Genomic DNA, 24,120 nt, shown 5'->3' on the forward strand with positions numbered 1-24,120 from the left:
AGTGATGGCATTTGCAGCACATATTGAGAGTAATCTCTCACTTTGCATGGAGATGGCTTGAGAGTGGCCCAGGCCAAAGCCATTCCAGGAACTGCTCAAGCAGCTTCCCAATGTGGACAATTGCAGTCCAGGGAGTGTGCTCTGGATCAGGCATTGCTTATTGTCATCGTGAGTAACCATCTATGACTGTGTTAATGGAGAGTCCTTTTCTACATCAGTTCTGGGGTGGCTTTGAAATGTTTATAAGCAAGAAGACTGATGGGGTGAGTGATAATCACTGCCCTGCAGCCTGTGAGGGGAAGCCATGTCCCATTTCTAGGGTGCATATGCAGTGGAAGGTTTACACTGCAAGTACGTTTCTTATAAATATTTCATGGTGGTGTGTGACCTTTATTTGCTTGCCAGGTATCTCATGGCTCTGATACAATAACCTGTGACAGATTGTTTGAACTGCAAAGCCCTGGAGCCCTGCTGTAGGTGAAAAGTGGATGCTCCTTACCTATGGTGAAGCATGTCAAACAAGGGCCCAAAGAGACCTCTTTAAACAAACAAACAGCCACCACTAAACAAACAGAAACTTCCCAAACCAACAAACAACATAAAAGAAACAAAATTATAAAGCAACCAGCCTGTGAATGACAGTAAATGGCAAACAGAGGAAATACAGAGTTAGGAACCCATTTATTTCAGAAACACATCTCCAAGATGTTTCTGCTATTAGTGCTTCCGAATTCATACACATAAGAAATGAGCTGAGTCCAGCACTTTCTGGTCATATGTTCTACATGCTATGTCAGGTTATAACACCTCTGCTGATGGCTTCTCTTTGCCCTGTCAAAGGTTTAAACCAGCTGTCTGCTTTCTACCAAACAGTAAATACTTGGTACTGACTCAGCTTCACTGATTTATCAGGAGAATATCTTCATTCTTTGTCTTTCCCCACTTACTATGCAGTTATATATGAGAAGCATTGTGGGGAGCTTGCAGAGGAAATCTGTTCAGGTCAACTCACAAATGAACACATCCTATTTTGTCAGATTAAATGCTATAATTAGATACTTTTAGACTTTGTGTTCTTTTCAGTCTCCAGTTATTTTTCTTAACAATTACTCACTGTTGTGAAAGCTCTAAAAGCAATGTACGTGGAGTTGATTAAAAAGGAATTACAATAAGGCAAAATGCATGTGTTTCTTGGGGAGAGGATGAAGCCACTTAAATGTAATTTTATTAGTGTTAGGGCACAGCCATATGTCTGATTCATAATAGAATGCAACAAGAAATCAGATTCATAGCAATTAAAGGGATTTGAAGTAATTTGGTTAGCTATGCAGAATAAGTTACATGATACAGGTGTAAACTGGTGGTTGGATGGAGTGGGAGAGCGTCACTGCTGTCATGAAGAGCTAATGAAGAGTTGTAGGGGGTGAGCTAACAGGTCTTGTACAGGGACAGAGCTAACTAAGAAGGGGGCGTAGCATTTCAGGTACTGGACAGGACTACAGAAGGGAGAAGTTCTTGTTCAAGTTGAAAGAGAGGGTTATGACCAAAGTATCTGATTTAATTTGAGCTCTTTCCACCAAGAGGAATTGGAAGCTTCTGGTTTTCTCATTACAACTTCTAACTGAAGTCCTGGCACAGATTATGCGTTTTGATATAAATTGTGCCTGGTGACTGTGCTCCAGAGGAGCATAACAGCTGTAATTTAGTGTGCTGCATTTTGGCTACCATGTCAGTCCATTTTGAAGTACATCAGCATACTGCCTATTTCTGACTTGAAAATAGAAACACAGAAATCCAGTACTTTGTCTTCATTCACCTGAGCACATTTCCAAGGGATGACCCTGTATAGTACTCCAGAATCAGTTTATTTATATATTTTATGTATTCTATTTGGTATTCATATCTCAGGAATCACTTCTGAAAATTTTAGTATTAAACTTTTAAGTAGCTTTTGTTCATGGTCTATGAAAAATGAATTCCTCTGCATAGAGAGGAAAGAAGCCTGCGTCATGCTGTTCTGTGATGCAACAAAGAGACTGTATACATCATGACAAAATGTGGTCAAGGCGTGACACGTAGCTTGTCAGACTGAAACAAACTGCTGATGGACACAACTTTGAGACTATCAGGCAGGTTGCCATGGCTTGGAGTGTGTGCTAAGAGCTGTATACCTTACCTTACTACGTGCTATCGCAGTGTGACACAGATTGGAAGGGACCTTCATCCTAACATTTAGAAGATAAACTCCCAAAGTCATTTACTTACGGCAACATAAAAGAGTTATACTGAAGTTTTAACCTGACTCAATGTTTTCCTTGTGTATAGAGAAAAAGCTTGTAGGTATTCCTAGGTGCATGTTAAAAATGTATCAGTGTTCTGTTTACAATCATTTTCTGGTGATTACTGCACCACAACCTAAACCACTTAAATTTCCCTCTGTATTGTAGTAGCAGATATGCCCTAGTCACTAGACCACAGAGGGCGTAGCTACATGAACATATAGAAATGGACTCCAGCTGTGCTGTCTCATTCCCTGAGCTGTCCTGAGATAAGAGATCTCTGGACTTGAAGCCAAGTATTCATCTTAAGCACTGCTCTCTACTTGAGGAAGGTTGACCTATTTCCCTGCTGGGACATACTGTGATAATGGCATGGCTCTGTAGCATTTGGAGTATAGATAACTTGTGCTCATAGGACAGGCAGTGCAAGCATAAATCTGTTAGCCCCTTGTCGTGCTATCTAAAATCACGCTACTTTTCTTTAGACCTCAGATACATTATTCTTTCTTGCTGCTGCTTCTGGCAAAGTCGTCCTGTTTCCCTAAAGCCTAGAATGAGGTGTTCAACACTAGGATTTCAGGAAAACCTAGCTTGATTTGGTGTCTTCTTTAAGCAGCTTTATCTTTTCATGCAGGCTGTTGTGAATCTTCCTCTGACAATCCTGCCGTTGTTAGCATGCAGTCCCTGTGCGGCAGTAGCCTTGAGTCTGCACCATGAAACCCCATTTTTAACAAGAATCTTTCAGCGATTAGCACTTCTTTTTTATTAATATCTTCCATTCAGTAAATAGATTATTTTGAACACTGCAATCACTTTTCCTCTGGTGATAAACGCTACTTTCACTTGTGCTATAGCTGAATAATGATTTCTTTGGAAGAGTAATTAAACCACTGCCTTCCTCATAATCACAATTTTTTCATATGATATACTTGCTTCAATAACTAGCTGTCTGACCCAAACAGCAGGAAGGAACACTTGTTTTTAAGGCTTTTTTTATTCAGTAAAAGCAAAAACAATACATCATATAAAATGCAGTATTCCTTTCAGTGTGGATGTGCAGGGACAGTTGGGCTGGAAGGCATCTCAGGAGGTCTCAGGTGGTCCCCTGCCCAGAGCAGGGAAGGCTCAGAGGTCAGCCCAGGTGTTTCAGGGTTTTCTCCAGGCTCACCTGGAAAATATCTGAGGCCTGCAGAGCCTTGGTGCAACCTCTGGCTGCAGCTGATTGCATCTTAAAAAGAGATTAAAAAAAGATTCAAAATACATAAAGGATGTTGAGATAATTGATAAAGCAGGTGTTGTAAATAAAACATCTTTTTACACATTTCTTTATGAGCACTTAAGATCTTAACTAGTTCAGTGTTTACTTCTTCTCATCCAGTGTTTACAGTACAAGAATTAGTGTAGCTTCTGCTCTAAGGAGATGTTAGAAAGCATGAAGTAAATGGCACTGGATTGAATAAATTGCCTGTTTTCTGGCCTTGACAAGCTGCAAATCAGTGAAGTTCCTTTGTGCTGGCCTGATGAGAGGGCAAAGGGGAGCATGATCACCTGCCAATGTTATTTTCTTCTGTTTGGTTAGACTTGGTCTTGTGTGAGTCTTTCTCTTCAGCCAGTCTGTGTCAAAACACTCTGCACATACAACCTCAATCTGCTTCAGTGCCATCCTGGAAAAAAAAATAAAAAAAAATTAAAATTGGTACTTCCCATATTAAGATTAAAGACTCTGAGATGCTTGGAAGTCATACCAATAAGCCATATAGACTCTTCAGATGAGAGCTTTTCTCAAGCTGCATCGCTTCCACAGTCTAGCTCTGAGTTCTGGGTAAGTGTGAATGAGTATGGGTTGTAGGAGAGCAATTGTCTGCTGTTTGTTGGAAAGAAAATGCAGTCTTTGATCATAATTGTAAATATAAATTGCCCTTTCTATAAGCTGAATAGTCACAAAGCTTGGTTCAGTTTCTTTTGGGGAAACAGATGCTTCTTTGAGACATGATCAAGGACAAAAGTAATCACAGCTTATTTACTTATCTTAGTATGAAGGACTTTGTAAAATTCACACACGCTATTCTGTGTGAATTAAGAAGAGAGATCATAATAAAAATGATGCTTAGCTAAATCCATAAAACTTGATTGCTAATAAATGCTCTGTGTACGTTTGTGTGTGTGTATATATATATATATATTAAATAAGGGTAATTTCAGGGTCACGTTCTGATAATCTCTTCCTTGTGTGGTCCAAGGAGAAAGTATCCACCTTCAGGAGTTGTCTTTTTCTGAAGTTGGTCTAGCAAATCAGAGATCTGACAGTACAGTACTTGCTTGTTTGAGTACTTCATGACTTCTGTCATTAAACACCTTTTCATGCTGGCATCAGCTTTTTGTGCAAATATTTCTGTTTCTGGTGTAGCCAAATGCTTAGGGCTATCTTGAAGGAAAAGAGTTTACATCCTTTAAGTCAGATGTACTTCTTGGTCTTGTAATGTTTGTTTACATTTTACCAGAGTTTGGGGCAGAGAGGCATCAGATTTAAACTCATGTTGAGACTTTGTACTACACTGAAGTATTTGAGGATTGATTAAACCCTTTAATTATTTCGTTCAGACTGTGTCAGAAGATTTTGTTAAAGGTTTTCGTTTAGACCATTGCAAATATGCTGTTAAAATGTCCCAAAAAGTATGACTGCACTGTGAGGAAAGATATTAACAGTGGAGAATATGACAATAATTTGAAGTATCTTTTTTTTTTTCCAGTATATTTATCCATTCACACATACAAGATGTGCTACTAAAGCACCCATTTTATTTATGCAGGTGAAAAGTTTTATTTATGCAGATGGAAATGCTAGCTATTGACTGGGAAATTAGGACTATTATTTTTCATAACAGAAGTAAAGAAAGTAAAATCAACATCTCTACTAGGAGCCTTGAACATGTCATTAGTTTAAATTAATGATTGACCACACTGGCTGCTCAGCCTCTGTTCATGTAGGCAGAGTTCCATTTTTTTTGTACCCCCCACAGTGATGAGAAGGAAGCAGAGCCTGCCCCTGTATTGTGGTGTGGTTTCAGTCTTAGTAATGTTTACATTACTAAGTCACAGTGTTTAGGAGAGGAAGAAGCATGCTTGTCTGTGGGAAATTTAAACTTAAGTGCATGCCTAGGAAACCAGATAATAGAAAAGAAAACTCATGGGAGGGAATGCAAAGAAAATGGGTAAAATCAGAAAAGAGCTAGGGTCTGAAGTATCTTTCTTCTGAGGAGAGGCTTGAAGAGCTGAGGCTGTTTTACCTGGAGAAGCAATGGATCAGAAGGATCTTATCAGAGTGTATAATGGGTGGATGTGAAGATGACAGAACCAGGCTCTTCCAAGCAATGCCCACTCAAAAGATGAGAGGCAATGGGCACAAACTAAAATGTGAAATTTCTTAGAAACATTAAAAAAAAAAAAAAAAAAAGAAGCTGTGAGAATGGTCAAACAGTGGAACAGGTATCCCAGAGAGCTTGTGGAGCCACTGTCCTTTGAGATATTCAAATTTGGACATGGTCTGACTGTAACTGACCCTGCTTGAGCAGTGGGGTTGGACTAGACTGACTCATAAGGTCCCTACCAGGCTAAACTAAAGAAGTAAATACTTTCCTATGCTATGTCTTTCAGCTTCAGGTTAGTTTTTTATCACAGAAAAGTCAGCAATATCACAGGCAAGAGCCTTTAACTAAAGACTCCATTTTGGCAGAGTTAGCCCTGAGCATACAAATAAGGCAGAAAAAATACCCTTTGCATTGACTGATGTATTGAAGACGTGTTTTGCTTATCAGCATGAGTCACCAAATGTACACTTGCATGTAATTTAATACCACAGCAGACCATATCAAAATGGAATTCAGGTTATGTTTTTCCTCTAAATGTGACCCATGATACATCACTTAATGTAATATTGCTACTGCTGGATAAGAAGGAAGTTAGGTAACAGGAAAAATGAAAGTGTTGAAATAAATAATCCTTTTTTCACAGTTCAGAAAAGCTGTTGTTTGGTTCCCCCAAGATTTGACTGTATGTCAGTGCAAAAAAGACTTGTGTACAGTGTGAAGAATGAGTTGCTAATGTTTGCAGGTACTACAAAATGTGGCAGGGTAGTTTTCTTTGAAGCTAAAGGAGAAAAATAGCCAAACAATATGAAAAAGCTGAGTGAATGGGACGTAAAATCACAAATGAAACTTTTTTTTTTGTTTACTACTGAAATAGCCCTAATTATTCAACTAATTGTGTATATGAATGTGCATTTCCCTTCTCTCACAATCTGTAAGCCTTAGAGTAGGTTTTATCATTGCAGAATATCTTGGAGTCATAATGGAGGCCTCTTTCAAAAAGTAAACTCTGTTCAGTGGTCAAAAGATTAAGTAGAAATTCCTAGGAGAGGAATAAAGAACAAAATAAGTGTCTTATGCTTCTCTGTAATTCTATATTACCCCCAGATTTTGAATTCTTTTAGAATTGTTGCTTTCGCCATCTCAGTTAAGGGTCAGTAAGGGACCTGAGATGGTACGGTAAAGGGTGACATAGAGAATCAAAAGTACGGAAAGACTTCTCTGTAAGAAAAGGCTAGAAAGACTGTTATAACAGTTATATAAAATGACAAATGATGTGAGAAAATAAGCAATGTTCTCACTCAGAACTCAGGTATTGGGAAACAATGAAGTAAATTATTAGGCAAGAAGTGTAAAATTAAAAGAGGGATTTTCACTTTGTTTCTTTTACATTTAGAAATGAAACTGTAATTCTTTCATAGAAAAAAATTGGATTTATCTAGCATATGAATAAGTTCTAAACAAATAAATAGTCAAAGTTGTGGTTAAAAACAAAAGAAAAAGCCCTTGGAGGACAAATAAATATACATTTAGATATATTCTTTCTGTCTCAGACAACCTTGTCAGATTTCTGAAAACGGCACAGTTTTCTTAAGAGCAACTTCTTTCTGTAGTTATTAATTTTTTCTCGGAAAGTCTACGAGTGCTCACAGTCAATGAAAAGTTGGAGGGGCAAGATTGTTAGTATTTCTATTCTTTTTTTTATTATTATTACTTTTTTCCCCTGGGAAAAGTAGTGATTAGGTTAACATCTACTGAAAAATGCTTTGTCTTCCAAAGCGTTTCCTAGAAATAGAATGAAAAGTGTAATCTGGAATCAAAACTTGTATGTGAGTTTTTGCATATAGTTTCCATACATGAATGACTTTCAAAGCTAGGCCCTGTGTGGTGGTTTTAACCATCTGGGCAGCTGATCTATGTAGCTGATGAAAGCTACAACTGCTTTCTCACTCCCCCTTCTCAAAAGGAAAGGGAGAGAGAATATGATGGAAAAGGCTCAAGAGTCTCAAGGATAGGGAGATCACTCACCAATTATCATCCTGGGCAAAACAAATTCAGCATAGGGAGATTAATATAATTTATTGCCTATTACTAATAGTAACAGTGAGAAATTAAAACAAACTAAAACCATTTTCCCACCATCCACCCTCTTCCACCTTGTTCTCCACTGAAAGAGGTGGGATCTTAAAAAACAAAAGAAAAACAAAAAACAACAACATATGTACCAATATCTAGTAGCCTTAATAAAGTTATTCTTACTTAAATAAGATTTACTGGGCTAGAACTTGGACAGCAACAGCTTTGTTTTTTCAGGTCTCATATGGAAAGTGTGGTCTTCCATCTTACTGTTGCTGTCAGGAGTGCATCTTTACTGAAGTTTCTACTGTAGGAGATTCTTCTTTTCCCATTAACCTTTGTGTTTCTGTCTATTTTAAGGGTTTCTTAATAAAAGCAGAAAAGGTTAGGTTTGGAAATCCATCTCTGGGGGAAAAAATACAGAGTATAGCTTATTAAAAATCTTAAAAATTATGTCACTTTGTTGTGACATTATATTCTCTTTTCTGTTCTTTTTATTCCTCGTTATATCTCATATCTTTACTAAACCTTATTCAGAGCAGGGGCCATCATATTTATTTGTTTTTAGAGAATCTAGCACAGTGTAGGATTGTAGTCCTTATGGATGTCATTGTTGAAATAAGTGATCCATAAAAAGGAAATGATTTTGCCCCCATGAAATATTAGATTGCAAATCCCTTACTTACAGATGATCCCATTTAAATAAGTGGTGTTGATCACCAGTGTGTATCTTTTCTGCAGCTGTAAATACAGAGTTCTGCCTTCCCTAGATTGAAACAAACCTGGGTGTAATTTCCCATGAGAATATCTGGTCATTGAGAAATTACGGGTGTAAACCAAGCCAAGCGGCTTGGAGGCATTTATAACAATATGATTTTGGGAAAGTACACAGTTCCACATAGATTTTCATTCTGTATAAGAGTCTAAAAATTTTCTGCATTACTCTGTGTATTAAGCAATATAATATCCTTTTGACCATTAAATCTTTATTCTGTCTATTCAATAATACCAGTCTTTCAAACAGCTGGTATTATGTTAGCACTGCTTTCTGGAAAGTTGTTTCTCTTACAAATCATTTTCATATACTGTAGAAATGAATAATTAAATGGTTATACCCTGTTCACTTGCGCCTTGTTTAATCAGCTATATCTGTACAATGTGAATGCAAAATAGATGTTAAGTGCTGCCAAATCAGAGTATTTTCCCAAATGTATTTCCATTTTGTCCATTTTATGGATGGTATTTAATAACAAATTGTGATCACTACTTTTATTTTTCTTAACCTCTTTTCCATGTGAGTTCTTACCTGATTGCTGAAAACACAGATTCCTCCCTAGAGTTTCTTGTTTTATAGTGCTTATTTTGGTCTTGCCTGGGGCATTTGTAAGTTCATCTTTTGACATTCTGGAGCTTTCAGAATACTCACTTGATGAAAGCTAATAATATATATAACTTCAGATGTTTGCAAGAGAAGATATTTAGGGTAGCATTATTTTTAAGATTGTAATTAATGGGCTAATATATCATCCCTGCATCAAGAAGGAGGTTTTGCTACAAGAGAATCTGTCAGAATTGAACGTGTTACAAGCCACTGAGGCACTCAAGTGTCTAGACTCGTGATATTTATAGGATCTTATATTGCTGTGATCTACGGTCTGTAACAATAGAAATGAATTAATTTTATTTATTTATTTAAAGTTTTAAGAAATCTTGTGTTAAAAAGCAGGGAGCTCTGTAACAGTTTATTATAGGACTAATATTCTGTAAGGATTAAGTTGGTCTTGCAGTCCACAAGGCGTAGGAGACATTTCTAAAACACAGAAAGAGCAAAATTCACTGTCTAGGAGATTTTCATGCTGTGCATATCTATAACGAAAAATGTCAAAGCAGTTTCTTAAAATGTTTCTCTGTATTTCACTATGTGAATCTGTGTTGATGTGTTGCAAAAACATATAATGATGCTCAGTTATTTCTGGGCTATATGTCAAAATGTTGTGCATTGAAAATGTCTGGTTCATAAACACGTCCTAGCTAAGACTTCACTGACTTTTATAATATGGTTTCTTCTTCAGTTGTATGGATCCAGAAATATGTGTGTTAGGCCTTTCACAGTGAAATCTCTCCACTTAAAATCATAGGATAATTCCATTTGAAAGGAACCTCAGAGTTTCATCTAGTTCAACATCCTGCTTAAAGTGTGGTCAGCTGTGAAATCAGACCAGGCTGTGAAAGATTTTATCCAGTTGGTCTGGAAAGCCTCCAAGTAAGGAGACTGCACAACCAGTCTTGGCAATCTGTGGCACTTCTGGCAGTCCTGGTGAAAAAAGTTTTTTTCCCTACATCCAGTCATACCCTCTCTTCTTTCAGTGTGTATCCCCATTACCTCTTCCTTTCTTTCCATGGAATGCTGTGAGGTCTTGATGTCATCCAAGTTGTAATAATCTTCTCATCGTTTGTGGAAGGGGCTGCTGTTAGGTTTCCCAGAAGATGTCTCTTCTCTGGACTGAACAAGTCCTATCACAAGGCAGGTGGCCCTGAGCATTTCATTGGCCTTCCAGTAAATATTCTCCCATTAGTCAATGTCTTCCTTATACTGGGTGATGTGGATGCATTGTAAGTGGTATTATGTGTATCATGACACAATCTTCTAGGTACAAATCCCATCACAGTATTTAGGCTTACATTTTATTTGGAAAACAAACAATGTTCATAATTTAATTCAATTTGTGTAATTTATGGTATATAAAGTTTTTTCATGAGATTTGCATTACCTGTTGTAGTATTATGCATTGTATGTATCTTCATCTCATCTGGTTTACCTCATCCTGGAGGAAATATCTGACAGTGACAAGATTAAATTCAACTTTTAAAGAACCTGTTTTTACCACTAACTGTAATGGAGCTTGCTGGTATAGACGGCTACCTTGTAGAGTCTGGGTTTAGGTAGCCTCAGTCTTCACCTTTGGCCATTGTTGATTTGCATGTAGACCCTACTGACATGAAGGCAGAAGGAGATTCCAACCTAAACTACACCTTAATGCATTGATGGTGAATTGTATGTATTTGCACATGATAGAAATGAATGGGGATCTTGATTCAGAATTAATTAAAAAAAAAAAAAAAAAAAAAAAGTAAAGAAAGAAAGGAAAGGATGTTAGTGATCGAGATACGGCGAAACACAGGTTGGGCTTGTGCTATATATATACGCTCTGTAAACCTCAGTACAAATTTGTTAAATGATTAATAAAATACCCCAACCACAGCTAAAATACCTAATCTTTTAAAGGCCAGTAGTATTAATTATGGAAGATGTGTTTGTGCGTCGCAACATTGCAAGGGTGAGTTAATTATTTTTATGAAGTTTAGCTTTGAAAGTTCAGATGCATTTTTGACTATTCATTTAGGTATGTGCTGTCAAATCCAGCTTACTAGTTGTTCACATTACTATTTTGAAAACATTTCTATAAAAGCTGTTGCTTCATCTTCTGTAATCTTTACTTTTTATTTTTTTAAAGCTTTCTTCGTACTACTTTAATAAAAATATCAAATCCTCTGTACAGAGGTCCTCCAAAAGATCTTCTTCAGAACCAACATTACCTTTCTTTGAAAGTTACCGTTTTCTACTTCCCAAAAGTATACTATTTTTTTTTTTTACTAGAATATAATAGTCTATGCAAAATGTTAAATTTCCTTTTACTGCGTAACAGTGATTTGATGTGACATTTCTTCATTGTATTATCATCAAGCTCTGAAAACTTATTAAATCATGTTCCAAGTGATCAATGCATTTATCCTTTGTGAACTAAAGTGCTCATCATTCATGGCAAACCTCCTTTCTTCTGGCAGAATGGAAGACAGTTCTAATGCATCTTGTCATGTCCTCATTTTTTTATTTCTTGCACCATGATCTTTACTTTTCCAGAAGAAATTGGATAAGGGGGCATTAGGCAACAGCCAGATGCTTTTTTTTTTTTTTTGTCAGAAACACAAATAACCACATTTTTTTTTATTTTTTATTTTTTTCTTCAACACAGGACAGTCAACTACAGCCATCCCACCTGTTCAGAGAGTTTCTTCAGTACAACACCCTCATTTTACAAATTACGTAAAACTGACTTCTTAGTGGAAGTCCAAAATAATAGAAAAACATTTTCTGGAATTCATAATGTGGGATGGAGTAAACAGTCAGATGTTGGACTTGGTCCACATTGTAAATAGTTCAAACCAACTACATATGTCAGCTGCTGCCACTTAGAGAAGTTCAGCTGGTTGCTAATGCCAAAATCTACTGTCTGATTTACCCACAGACAGGAATTCAGAGTAGATGACCAGGGAAACAAGCAATGTTTTGATTCCTGACATCAAATGTTAGCCTTATCCTTTTGGCTTTAGAGAAGTAACTTCATAAAATATGTGGTGTAATAGCTGGACCAAACCAGGCAATGCCCAAAACACTTGGGCATAGCTTTATGACAGTTTACTTGTTATAAATTATACAAATTATATTCCCTAGGGTTTTGTTTTTCTTTGTTCATTTGTTGCTTTTTTGTTTGTTTGTTTGTTTTAGAATAACCATAAAGCTGCACTTTCCTTTGTTCATTATTCACGATTTCCCTAACTCTAGGGAGATGTGAGCATCTCCCTGTCCATTGTAGGAAAACAGGAAGATCCATTGTGCTGTGAAGAGCAAACAAAAGAGTATAATGAAAAATACAAGAAAATACTAGACAGGAGAGCTGTGTCTTAATTATAGAATAAAGTTTTAATTTCAAAACAGATTTGATCTAGAAGGATGTATGTTAGGAATTGTCTGAGTAGGCAACTTACCTAGAGAATAATCATGGAATAACCGAATGATTTGGATTGGAAGGAACCTTAAAGATGATCTCGTTCCAAACCCCCTGCCATGCACAGTAGTGAGTTTGTTTTGTTGTGTTTGCAGTCCTAAGGTTTCAAAGTTTTTTTTTTTTATTTATTTACTTTTTAATTATTTTTTTTCACAAATCGCAGTGAAAATAAAACCTTTTCCAGTGTTGGTATAAAATACAGATGTGTTGGAATTTCTATTTTTTATTTGAAACAGTCATCTATCTTTCCAATCTTGAGAGTACGTTGTATGAAAGATGAAGGGGAGAAAAAGGTCACAGTTGCATTTAAAATATTTCATAATACTATATGTTGCCACAGAACTCATTTTAAAATATATATTTTTAATATATTATCCTTCCTACATTCCTTCCTTCATTCCTCTCAAGCTTTATTCTCCTGCCATTAGTGCTGATATATTGAATATAAAGTGTATCTTTTCTTCATTTCAAGGAAGAGGTTATGCCTTAGAAATAGTAATTCCTTTTTCGATTCCAACTAGCTAATGAAGTTCTATGTTAACTTTATTGCTATACCTTTGGAGTTCTTATTAAAAATATAAATATATATAAATATATATATATATTAGCATAGTAATAAGAAACCTGATTCATTTTTAATTTTGAATTTGCCGTTTTTCATTCAGTCTCATGACGCTCTGATATATATCGTTGCACTTCTTTCCTATGAATTATGTTTTGTTTTCTTTTTTTTTTCTAATTATCATGATTTTCCTTAATATTCTTTAAAAATTATACAATGCAGCTGAGAAAATCAGTTAGACCAATATTTAGTGGTCAGAAGACAGGAAACCTAAAATGATGGATACTGTAATTCTGTAAAAAAGTCATGAGGCAATGAGGTAATCATTCAAAAAATGTGTTGTGTGGACACCAATTGGATTATATTTTATGAGACAGAAAAAGCCTGTTGGTGGAATTTATTATCAGGATGTGAATTAATAGGGTCAGTATAGATAAAATCAAATATTTTCAAAAGGGACAGCGATTAAAGCTTCTGGTTTTGGGTATCTAAAATGAAAAAATAAACATCATGACCTTTTTATCAGAAATTTGTAGCTGTCTTAACAGTTTTAAAATTTTGATCTAAAACTGAAAAATCTCAGTCACTGAAATCAATGAAAAAATGAAATGAAAATGAAATGAAAATGAAAAAATGAAAAATGCCATGGCTGATCAAATGTGCTTTAAAGAAACTAGCTTTGAATATTTTTGTAAACCTGTTGGATATTAACAAAGAGCACCATGAACAGCTTAACTTAAAAGTGTGGCTTTAAAATTAAGTAATAACCAAAACAGAGTTGAGTTTTTTATAAAAAAAAAAAAAAAAAAAAAAAGAATATTGACATCAGGCTGTACTGTATTGATAGCATTGTTTGCTGTATCATCAGCTGCTGTAACAACAGAATGGCAAATAATTTCCATGTAATGACATATGTAAATTCTCTCTGTGAACAAAACAAACTTACAATTTGCCCAGAATTCGAAGGAAATGCATAAGGGTCTTTTTATGGGGGATGGATAAGAACAGTTGTGTTATTTGTAGTGTGGAAAGGAACAGACACTTTGTTTTATGGTGTTCATGGGTACCTTCTTCCATAAATGTACATACATGTTTTCAAAATATCGTAGAACATTTGTGGGTGAGCTCAGCTGCATAATGAAGGTGTGAGAGAGCCCCTGTGTTCCTTTTGCTGTCAGGGAAGTGGTCAGCACACTTGGTACCCACTTCAACACACAATGTCTTCCTCAAGTAGACACCTGTATTTGGTGGGATGGATAGGGCTAAATTTTGTTGACTGCATTGACTAAGGGCTTGATTCAGTTGCCTGAACAGTGACATCTGATACTATCTGAGATGCCTTTGGGCATTTTGCCTAGCTTCCAGGCTGATCCAGAGGCTTGCAGATTATATCTGCCACCATGCAGATGCCTCAGGGCATCTCTGGTGGCACTGGTTTCATACTACTGGTCCTCTGTTGACATCTGTGTTAGGACACTGCAGTGAGTCCTAGGTCTCTGTTTGTTGTAATAGAAATTTAAATGGCTGACTGGGATGTAGATACCTGCCTTGTATCCATCTGCACTTAGATAAGAAAATGCCACTTTCTGTAATTCTTTGTATGTAGGAGGCTGGTTCGCTCAGCAACAAAGCAATGTACACACAAAACAGAGTCATTGCTTGTTTCTGCTAGCTGAATTCCTGAAAAGAAAGGATCAGAATATATCCCACTGTAGAAAAGAGTGTATTTTCTGTAAATTTGAAGAAAACTAACAACTCCTGAACTGCTAGTATACTTGGCTTTTTGTTTATAAATATGAATGTTCTTAGCCTTGTTTTGAAATTTAAGTGAGGTGTAATGGCTGTAGGAAAAAAATATTCACATACTAGCAGAAGTGAACAATATCAGTGATGCAGTAGTATTTCATCATTTTGGGGCTGTTTGTTGAATGCTGGAGGCAAAAGATAATTCCTACATTAATTATCTAGTTAGGTTGGCAATATTCAGTGTTTGGGAAAAGGTGGTCACTAAACAAGTGCTAAACTAAACAGAAGAGGTTTCTCTGCCACCAGCATCTTGGAGAACCACACCAGTGGTGTGCAGATTGCAGATCCTGTAGGTGCAGTGTAGTCCATCATGCCGGCCCTGCCACACAGAGTGCCTGTGAGGATTAGAGAGTGGGATTTATTTATTTTTTTTAACAGAAATTTAATGATCTTAGTTTGGATGCATAATGAACAGAGTTCATCATACAAAGAAAAATACTTCCCTTTTAGTGATGGATTTAGTATCCATCACTATATCACCATATATATATAAAATCTTATCACCATATGATGCCAGGGCATCCAGCCCCTCTGTTCAGAGGATGGACCCATAAACAAAAGTGAATATTTAGGCATGTTCAGTCTGGAGGGCTTGTTTGGTCTCAGCATGCTGAAACATACGAGGGTAGACAGCCTGTGGGGAGACAGCTCTGCTGTGGCCATGCGGTAGAGTGCAGCCCTCGTTCCTGGGGCCTGAGAACACCCTGAGTACAGTGTGTCCCCATGAAGAATCAACTAAACATGTTCTGGAATATAAATAACTATTCCATATACATAAAATACTAAGAGTGGAGTATGGGATAAATCCCATAATTAGTGATTAAAAGGCGAAGTCTTTTTTTTTTTTTCCAAAAAGTGGAATTTAAATTTATCCTTCCAATGCAACAGAAGAAAATAAATAAATAAATAAATAAAATAAATAGTGTACAGTTCTTAAATAGCCGTGGTTTCCATGTTTAATTTTTCACTGCCCAAATCCAAGGTAACGTCTGGATTTTCCTAATTGCCCATTTAAGTGTAAAGCTTTCTACTGTTGAACTCCATGAATATAAATCAACAGGAACAAGAACTGCTGGCAGCAAGGTCCAGCTGCTGTGGTTGTATTTCAGAGGGGTGGCAGAGTTCTCTTCCCCACCCATATTCTGAAGCCACAGCTTTAGGCAGTAGATTAAAACCTTGATTGGATTTTTACTGGGAAATTGCAAGGAATGTTAGAGAAATTTGAGAACTAGGATCTTCATTGGTGTTTTGAGCATCTTCTGAAGTTCACTCTGGCATTCACAACCTGTTCACAAGTTAGTGTCAGTCTCTGTTGCTTATTTGTGATTCACAAACATCTGAAACTATGTATGTATCCAGAGAATATATGGTCTCCAGATTTTGAGCATTTTATTCAAACTCCACAATGATTTAAATAATAAACCACTTTACAGCAATCATCACATCCTGAAATAACAATTCTTGCTAAATTAAGCAGAGAAAAGTGGCAACAGCTGACAAGTGTCTCATTTAGGAAGACTGGAGTTTTGTTGATCCTTCAGCACTGCTTTGCTGTTTGCTAGCCATTCTTCAAAGTGCAGTTAATATTTTCAAGATGTGAATGTAGTCAGTTATTTCTTTCTGTCATGTTAAGTGGAAAAATGTCTATAGGAAGCTTTTCTGTTAAAAATGAAGCAGCTAGATTGATACTTAATTGTTCTAGGAACTCTAGATACAATCATACGGATATGATCAAATAAAAATCAAACAATATTAATGTTTACCTGAGGTCCTCTGCAATTTCTAATGTTAAAATATCAAGGCCCACTGGAGCAAACTCATTTTATAAGTTCCAGTTAGTTTTCCAAAAATTAGCAAAATTCTAAACCAGTTATCTTTGTCATTTAAAAGCAACACAACTTATTTTTTTCTAATTATCACTAATAAAGCAGTGGATCATTTCAATATTATTTTTCATTGAATAAAACCATTTTTATGAGACTAGATGGTAGTTGTAGATATCTACAGAGAAATCTATGTTCCTACACTTACAGAATTCGGATAAAATGAAAATTAGAGAATTTTGTGCATCAATGCTATAAGAATTGCTATAAGAATTGCTGCATTTTAAAATAATGCGGGTGACAAAAGGAATGATGGTGCCAGACTTTCGTGATTAATTTTGTATGCTATTAATATAATACTATTTGCATTACCTAGTATTTGCCACATTGTAGAAAAATCTTCGTAAGCCATTTATAACCCTCTTAAAGGTGTAAGTCTCTATAAAGACAGAAATCAGTTAATGCATCTTCATATGTTATAGAAGATACTCTTCACTGTTCCATCAGTGATTTCAACGGAAGAAAGACAATACTATACCAGGTACATTTTGAAATTAAAAAAAATAATAATTTGGAGAAGATTGTTACAAAGATACAAAACTGGACTTTCAACACAAAACAGATGATCAAGTTCCTCTTGCAATCTTTTGTCAAGCTCAAAATACGAACTAAGGAAATAATTTTCAGCATGGGCATGGCTATAATTAAAACTGTCTGCCCATATTTTCTGCCACATCTGCCCAGTAGTGGGAAGAAAGGAACATCTGATAGAGCATTTTGTCCTTTCTGCAAAAATACATTATTTGTTTCCTTAATGCAGACAGAGCTTCCCTGCTAGACTCCCTGCTGTCTTCTTCAAATTTCTGTCATTTACAAATCATGAAGGGAAGCAAACACAGCATAGATAGATCTTGTATCCAGAACTGGTAGGCAGCTACAGTTATCAAACAGAGATTATCAGCTAAGTAGAAAAAGGAAAAGGTAAAGGAAGGGGAAAATGTCAGAACATTTGCTACCATAGCTCAGAAAACATGTTTATTTCTGTTACTGGTAAAAGGCCAAAGGCTTTGAGCTGACCTGACAGAGTATGGTGTCAGGATGTGTCTGAGTTTGTCTTGGCACAGTTTCAGCTTGTTTCAGCAATCCCCAAGTGGCCAAGTGACTGTAGTGTCACTGTATATGAGCTGAAGCTGTGAACCCCACGAACAGCAAAGGTCTGGCAGAGATGGAGAGTCACTGCCTTTGGAGCAGCACTCAGTGGTGCCAGCTGGGGCAGGCAGCTGACTGAATTTAGCAGGGAAGCAGCGAGAAGGAGACAGCATATGCTAAGAAAAAACAAATATAGTTCCAAATATAGCACAGGATAGAAAAGGAAGAAACTCCCACCTCTGTGAACATCATACTCCCAGCAGTGTTCTCAGGTTGCTCACAACTTGTAATTTCTTCTTTCACCTTGTTGTAGTTCCCCCTTTTCCTAGTGGAGGAAGATAGTAACTGTCAGCCCTAGGAATAAGAGAAGAAGGAATATGGGAAGAGTGAGTGCAATGTAAAATAAAAATGTTAGATCCTAGGAAAATTTGGTATAACTAATATTAATGGGTTTTATTGTATTAATTACTTATCAATAAATATTTTGGACTATTCAAACATTAATTATTGGTAAATTGTCATTAGTAATTATCATTAGTAATTATCAGTAAATTATCACTAATTATCAGTAAATTTTTATCTTTCCCTCTTTATGGTGTATTCTATTTTGCTCATTATGAGGTTTTGAATATAATACTATGTTCCTTGCTGATGACTTTTCAATAAAGGGCAAGACACAGTAATGTGATAAACAGTCACAGAGCAATCTGGGAGAAGCCCAGGAAATCACTAAAAAAGTCAATCTGAAATGCCTTGAGAAACCAGAGGTTTTTCCTCCTCTTGTGTGCCTGTGTCTGGGATATTCTGCTGGATTTGGGAGACAGTAGGCTCAGGAGGTTCTAGAACCAGTTTTTGAATCCTTTGCTAAATGTTGTGATCCCTTTGATGTGTAAAATACCACTATGGCTACCACTGTTTACTCCTCTGAGAGGAAAATAGTTATCCACCTAAGCCTCAATCACCCTGGCACTTCAGGTGGAACAGAACCATCTGCTGCCCAAGGACAAGCTCTTTGAACATTTCACATGACTGAAGGTAACCAGAGGGAACTTTCAGGCAACCAGTTAAAATGCCATGACAGTCTAAGCACCAACAGAGATGTACAGGGAGGGAAGCACAACTTGAGTTACAGTTTTAATTTCTCCCCACCCTGTTGTGTCACCACCTTTTTCGTGAGATAGATTGCCCACAGTTGATGCTGTGGACTAGGGATTGTGCTGTGAAAGCCAGTGAAACCAGTCTGTATTGCTGGAGGCTGCGATTATGTAGTTCTTGGTCCTCCTATTCTCATATGCCTCTCTGGAATAAGGAAAAGCTGTGATTGCTAGATGACTGACAGAAGTTTGGTGATGCACATCAGAAAGGATACCTAAAATCTTAAAATTGTAATAATGTTAAAAACAAGAGAATCCTCCTGTTGCTGTTGCAGTGTCTATGATGTGCAGCAATGGAAACAAAATACTCCTAAGAGAAAGCCATAAATAGTCAGTGCACTAAAAGATGGAAAAATACTCAACATAGGTCTTTCAGGAACTGTGAAATGCTTACAGAATCCCCATGACAATGTTAGAATAACACTGTAAGTCTCTAACATAGTAAAATCTTCAGAGCAGTTCAAGTTAATTGACTTGACTATGGGAAATTTTCTAAACTAAAAAGGCCTCTTCTTAAGCAGGACTCTGAATGAGGATATGTTTTCTAGTTGTCACAAGGTTGTGACTAAGCCAGTTTACCAGATCAGACTGTCACCTTGACAAGTGAGGCAAGTAGTGTAGTCCTGTAGTGTCACCCAGCATCAGTGGGCACTTCATGGCATGATTACAGCCCAGTAAGGGGCAATGCACTGAAACCCCAGAATAAGCCAGCACCGCAAGGTGAAATGCAGCAGTATTACTGCAAATCTGCAAATAGTATGGTGAAATATCTGACTGGTCCCAGTTCCAGGCATAATTCACATAAAGGTCATTCAGATATCAGTTTGAAAATTGCTTTATAAGTCAGCTGGTGTTTCTTTGTTTTCATAACACAGATACGACCTTAGCCACAAACCTTGCTGTTGTAGCTATCTAGAAAGTCTTGCCCTTTGGCAAGAGATGGAAGTAAGTATATTCATAGTGTAAGAAGTGTTTTGTTGTTTCATAGATACTGTGGCTTGGCTTTAAGTGTTTTGCTGGCAGCAGAACTGTGCTGTTGCCAAATAGAGTCTGTATGAAGAGCAGGACTATTGATTGAGAATGGTCTGTCAAACTTCAATCTGCAAACAATGAAATGAGCTCACATTCACCTGGAAAAATGAAGGCAGGGAGTATTGAAAGGCACTGGCATTATTGATGAAAACAGTGACTTTTTAGGTGTAAATGTTCTGCTTTATTTAGATGTTAAGGAAAAGGAAGCCATTAAGTCAACTGTAGTAAGACTTCTTAGAGTTACAGTTTTCTTTAACATTTCTCATTTCTTTCTGAAGTGTTGAAACATTGGTACATTAAAAGCATTACATTGATTTGTGCATGCAGCCGAACTTTAATTGGGAGGAAATATTAGATAGCCACAGTCTTTACACAAGCTGTCAGCTGTATATTACAACCTTTTATGATATGGTGTTTACACACTCTTAAACCCTAATGACATAAATGGATTTACATTCTGCAGCTCTCTTCCTTCCGTACTTAAGGCTTTCCAGATGTTGTAATGGGCAGATTTCAAGGACTGCATCAGAAACACCCACAGTCCTTTATTCTCTTACTGCTGCTGTATGTCTCGTGTGTATATATGCATGTCCTTATCACAGATTTAGTAATAAAGAAATAAATCTTGCTGAAACCGAAATTTTTGAAAAAAAAAATAAAATTCTGGTTGGGACTCATCCAAGAGGAAATAAGGAACTGTGAGGAAAAGAAACAAGGGGTTATATTTGTGATGAAAGGTGAAGAGGACATTCAGTACTTGTTATCTAGCTTGACAGTGCAGGACATTGATGGGTGCTGTGTGATGTGCCCCATTTGAATGAATCATGGATGTTACAAGATTCAGGGTAGTGTTTCTCAGATATATGCTCTCTCACATACCCCTGCACCGTCACATACATTATATGTCTCTTGAGTTTTTGAAGCACCTATCTATTTAAAACTACTTGATTCTGCGCATCTAGTGTAGGAAGAGTCAGAGGATCCAAAATAAGCTCCTTCTCTGTGTCACCCTGTAGAGTCACTGATACCTTTTCTTTTACGAGGAGGTGGGAAGACTAACTTTATAGCTGTCAAAATGAGGCTAATAATATGTATTGCCTCGGAGGGGTGGGGAGGGGGGGAAGCTGATTTGGGGAAAGTCAATAGTCCTTCACTTCAAAATGAAGAATCAGGAGAGCAAGAAAATAAATTGCTTTATGCAGATCTAGGAGTGTCTGTCAACCCATCCTAGAGACATTTTTCAAACTCCTTTCTCCACCAGACAGAATCACAGGGTAACAGAGTAAGAAGCTCAGACCTGTGGGTGAAGTGTAGATCATGGTAGCAGCATCGGGTGCATAAGTGCTTCTCAGTGTTTTAATGAAGTTTTTCTTGAATCAAGATCACCAACTCTCTATGCCATGAATTTAGTTCAGGATTTTCACTTGGGTGAAACTTCAGAGTTGTAGGTTATATGTTCACCATCTTTTATGAATAATGTCTACAGTAGTGTAAATTGGTAATAGTTGGACATGCTGTCACTATATCTGTGGTTGTATTTTAGTTTTACACCTGTGGTTTAGTCTGGCCATGAAGCAAATTTGGTTAGGTGACAGTAAGAATGACACTGTATCCTGTCCTGACAGATGCTTTACAAACATCTGCAGACCTTAGTGCGGGAGACAAGAACACTGTAGCATTATGTTTTCTACTGAATAGGTGGACAAATGAGGTTAGTGTTCCCACCAGGCACTGGAACCTTTCATGACAGAGACCCAGCAACATTTTAGGGCACTGTTCACTGGAGACAAAAGTCTCTGTGATATTCAGCAGGTTTTTACTTAGCTCAGGGTGCTGTCTGAGCAGCACAGCACTATAAAGTCCTGTGGTGCAGAGGATGCCCATATTTGCATGGACATGACCTGCTTTCCTTTGATTTGTCTTTCTCTCCATCCTGTTTGATTCTGCAAGCATGAGGATTTTTTTTATTTTATTTTTTTATTTTTTTTAACAAGATGCACAAACATCTGTTTAGCTATGCAGCTTTTTTCCTCTTAGTTAGCATCTTTGAGATTCTGTAATTACGCTTCTGGGTAAAATAAGCTGTCGTGATAACTTATGCCTGGAATGCCTGATTTAAAGTAGTGGGACCTGTTCTGTTTGCATTTACACACCGAGCAGAGGTAGTGCCTGATAGAAGATGGTAAATTAGGTCAAATTTGGTCTTCCTCTGAGAACAGTTGAAGTTGAGCAACTCAGCATAAAACTGACCAATTTCTAGAAGCGCATAAAAGAAGGTTTCTGCATGTGATATAACATGGAGACTTCCATTTTCGTTTCTTCTGGTGGATTTATGCTTTCTTTTAAGGTCACGAGTCTGTCGTTCAGGTTGTGCTGCTGACCTTTAAACTGTTACATTAGCAGTAGGCAGGAATACAGGACTGGCAGATGTTGCAGTGCTGATATGAATTACTCAATTATAGTAGCCTGGCAATGAGATTGGTGATCCTGTGAGCACTTTAAAGAGCACAACCAAGTAGATTAATCTAGTGAAATAGATTCCACAGAAACACGATTGCTGAGAGAGAGAAGGTTAATCTAGTAAAGAATGCTTTGTAGTGTCTTTATGGTTTTCTGTGTGAGCTTGTTTGGAAAAGATCATTTGCTATAATTAGGCTCCTAAGAAAGGGATATTTTTAACTTTAACTTGAGTTATGGAAAATTCTTCAATTTTGCTTCAGAGATGTCATGCTTATTATTTTCCCTCCAGTTCTAACGTGAAATTCTCAGGCATCCCATCCCCACATAAGCTGACTGTGTGCAGGATCAGATTGATTTCACTGGGAGCTCAGAAAATAGAGATCTCACAGGATGAGCCTTTAACTCATGAGTATGAGATTCACTAAATAACTCTAAACTGTACCTAAAACCTAAGCCCAAGCCACTCAGCTTCACACCACTTCACAATGGATTTTGCAACATGGTCACTTTTTGCCTTTTTGATTATGGTGACCCAGATTACTAGAATTAGCCTTTAGTTAGCTAAGCAGTTTTCATGTCAGCCTTTTAAAATTTGAGCTGCATTCAAATTTTGCTGTTAACACCTCTATAGAAACTAATTTCTTACTCTTTTGAGTTTCAGAAGTAAAGCTGAATGCTCTTAAATGTTTTTATATGACTTGCTGAGAAATAAAGGTTAGAAATGCTAGAACTTCCCTACCCCCACAACCTGTTTTTTCCCTTAGCTTTATGCTGCAAATACCTCAGTCTTGATCTGTTTGAAAGGAAAAAGAGCTTTCCCTCTTGGGACAGACCTGAATATCAGGTTTGCTGAATGCTTACCAGGCTGGTTCAAAGGTGAGTAGGTTGATCTCCACTGGGTTGAAATGGGCTTGGAGTAAGGCATCTAAGGTAAGCCATAATAATAATAGCTGAGGTGTAAAACATCCATAAGATTTGAAAGATGCTACAACTTTTACAGATAATAATTACATTTTATGTTATTTTCACACAAAATGATGCAAATGAATGCAGCCTCAGAAGTGACTTCTTTACTAGTAAAGGTACACTACAGGAGAAAACTGGGAAGAATTTCACTTCTTTCTTGAATATTTTACAATGTTCATTTGTACTTAACAGAAGTTTTGTTTCTTTGTTTACTTTTTTTTTTTTTTTTTTTTTTCCTGACTCTTATGACAAAAGTGTGAAGAGAAGGGATTTATTAGGGCTATATACTTTTGCATTTAGAGGGTAATAAAGAACTGGCCCAATTTGTTCCTTCTCCATTTTTTTAGGCTTTACATTTTGAGAATACACTTTTTGAGAATAGACTTTTTTATTCTAGATTGAAGACATTTCTCTGTGGAGCCATCAGTGTGTTGCAAGAATGATCTGATGTGCTTGATGTCTTCCCTCCTCCTTAAATTATGGTATTTTGGATTTGAGAAATAGACGGTGGATCTAGAACAGTATCATTAATATATCTTGCAGAAAATGTTTCAGGGTTTACAATTTTGAAACCAGTTATTATGGGTTGCATGCACAGCCA

At 36.9% G+C, this 24,120-nt stretch overlaps 1 protein-coding gene and 1 long non-coding RNA gene across 15 annotated transcripts in view; one reads left to right on the forward strand and one right to left on the reverse strand.

Moving 5' to 3' along the window:
• PCLO (piccolo presynaptic cytomatrix protein) overlaps positions 1 to 24,120 on the forward strand; it is a 361,590-nt gene that overhangs the window by 65,301 nt on the left and 272,169 nt on the right. The window lies entirely within an intron of this gene.
• Positions 14,066 to 17,949, reverse strand: LOC119718474 (uncharacterized). The gene is made up of 3 exons (XR_005269626.2): positions 17,836 to 17,949; positions 17,131 to 17,197; positions 14,066 to 15,270 (listed from the first exon to the last, which is right to left on the reverse strand). It is a non-coding gene; the product is annotated as an uncharacterized lncRNA (long non-coding RNA).

This window comes from Anas platyrhynchos, chromosome 1, assembly GCF_047663525.1.
Source record: "Anas platyrhynchos isolate ZD024472 breed Pekin duck chromosome 1, IASCAAS_PekinDuck_T2T, whole genome shotgun sequence".
NCBI classification, from domain to species: domain Eukaryota; kingdom Metazoa; phylum Chordata; class Aves; order Anseriformes; family Anatidae; genus Anas; species Anas platyrhynchos.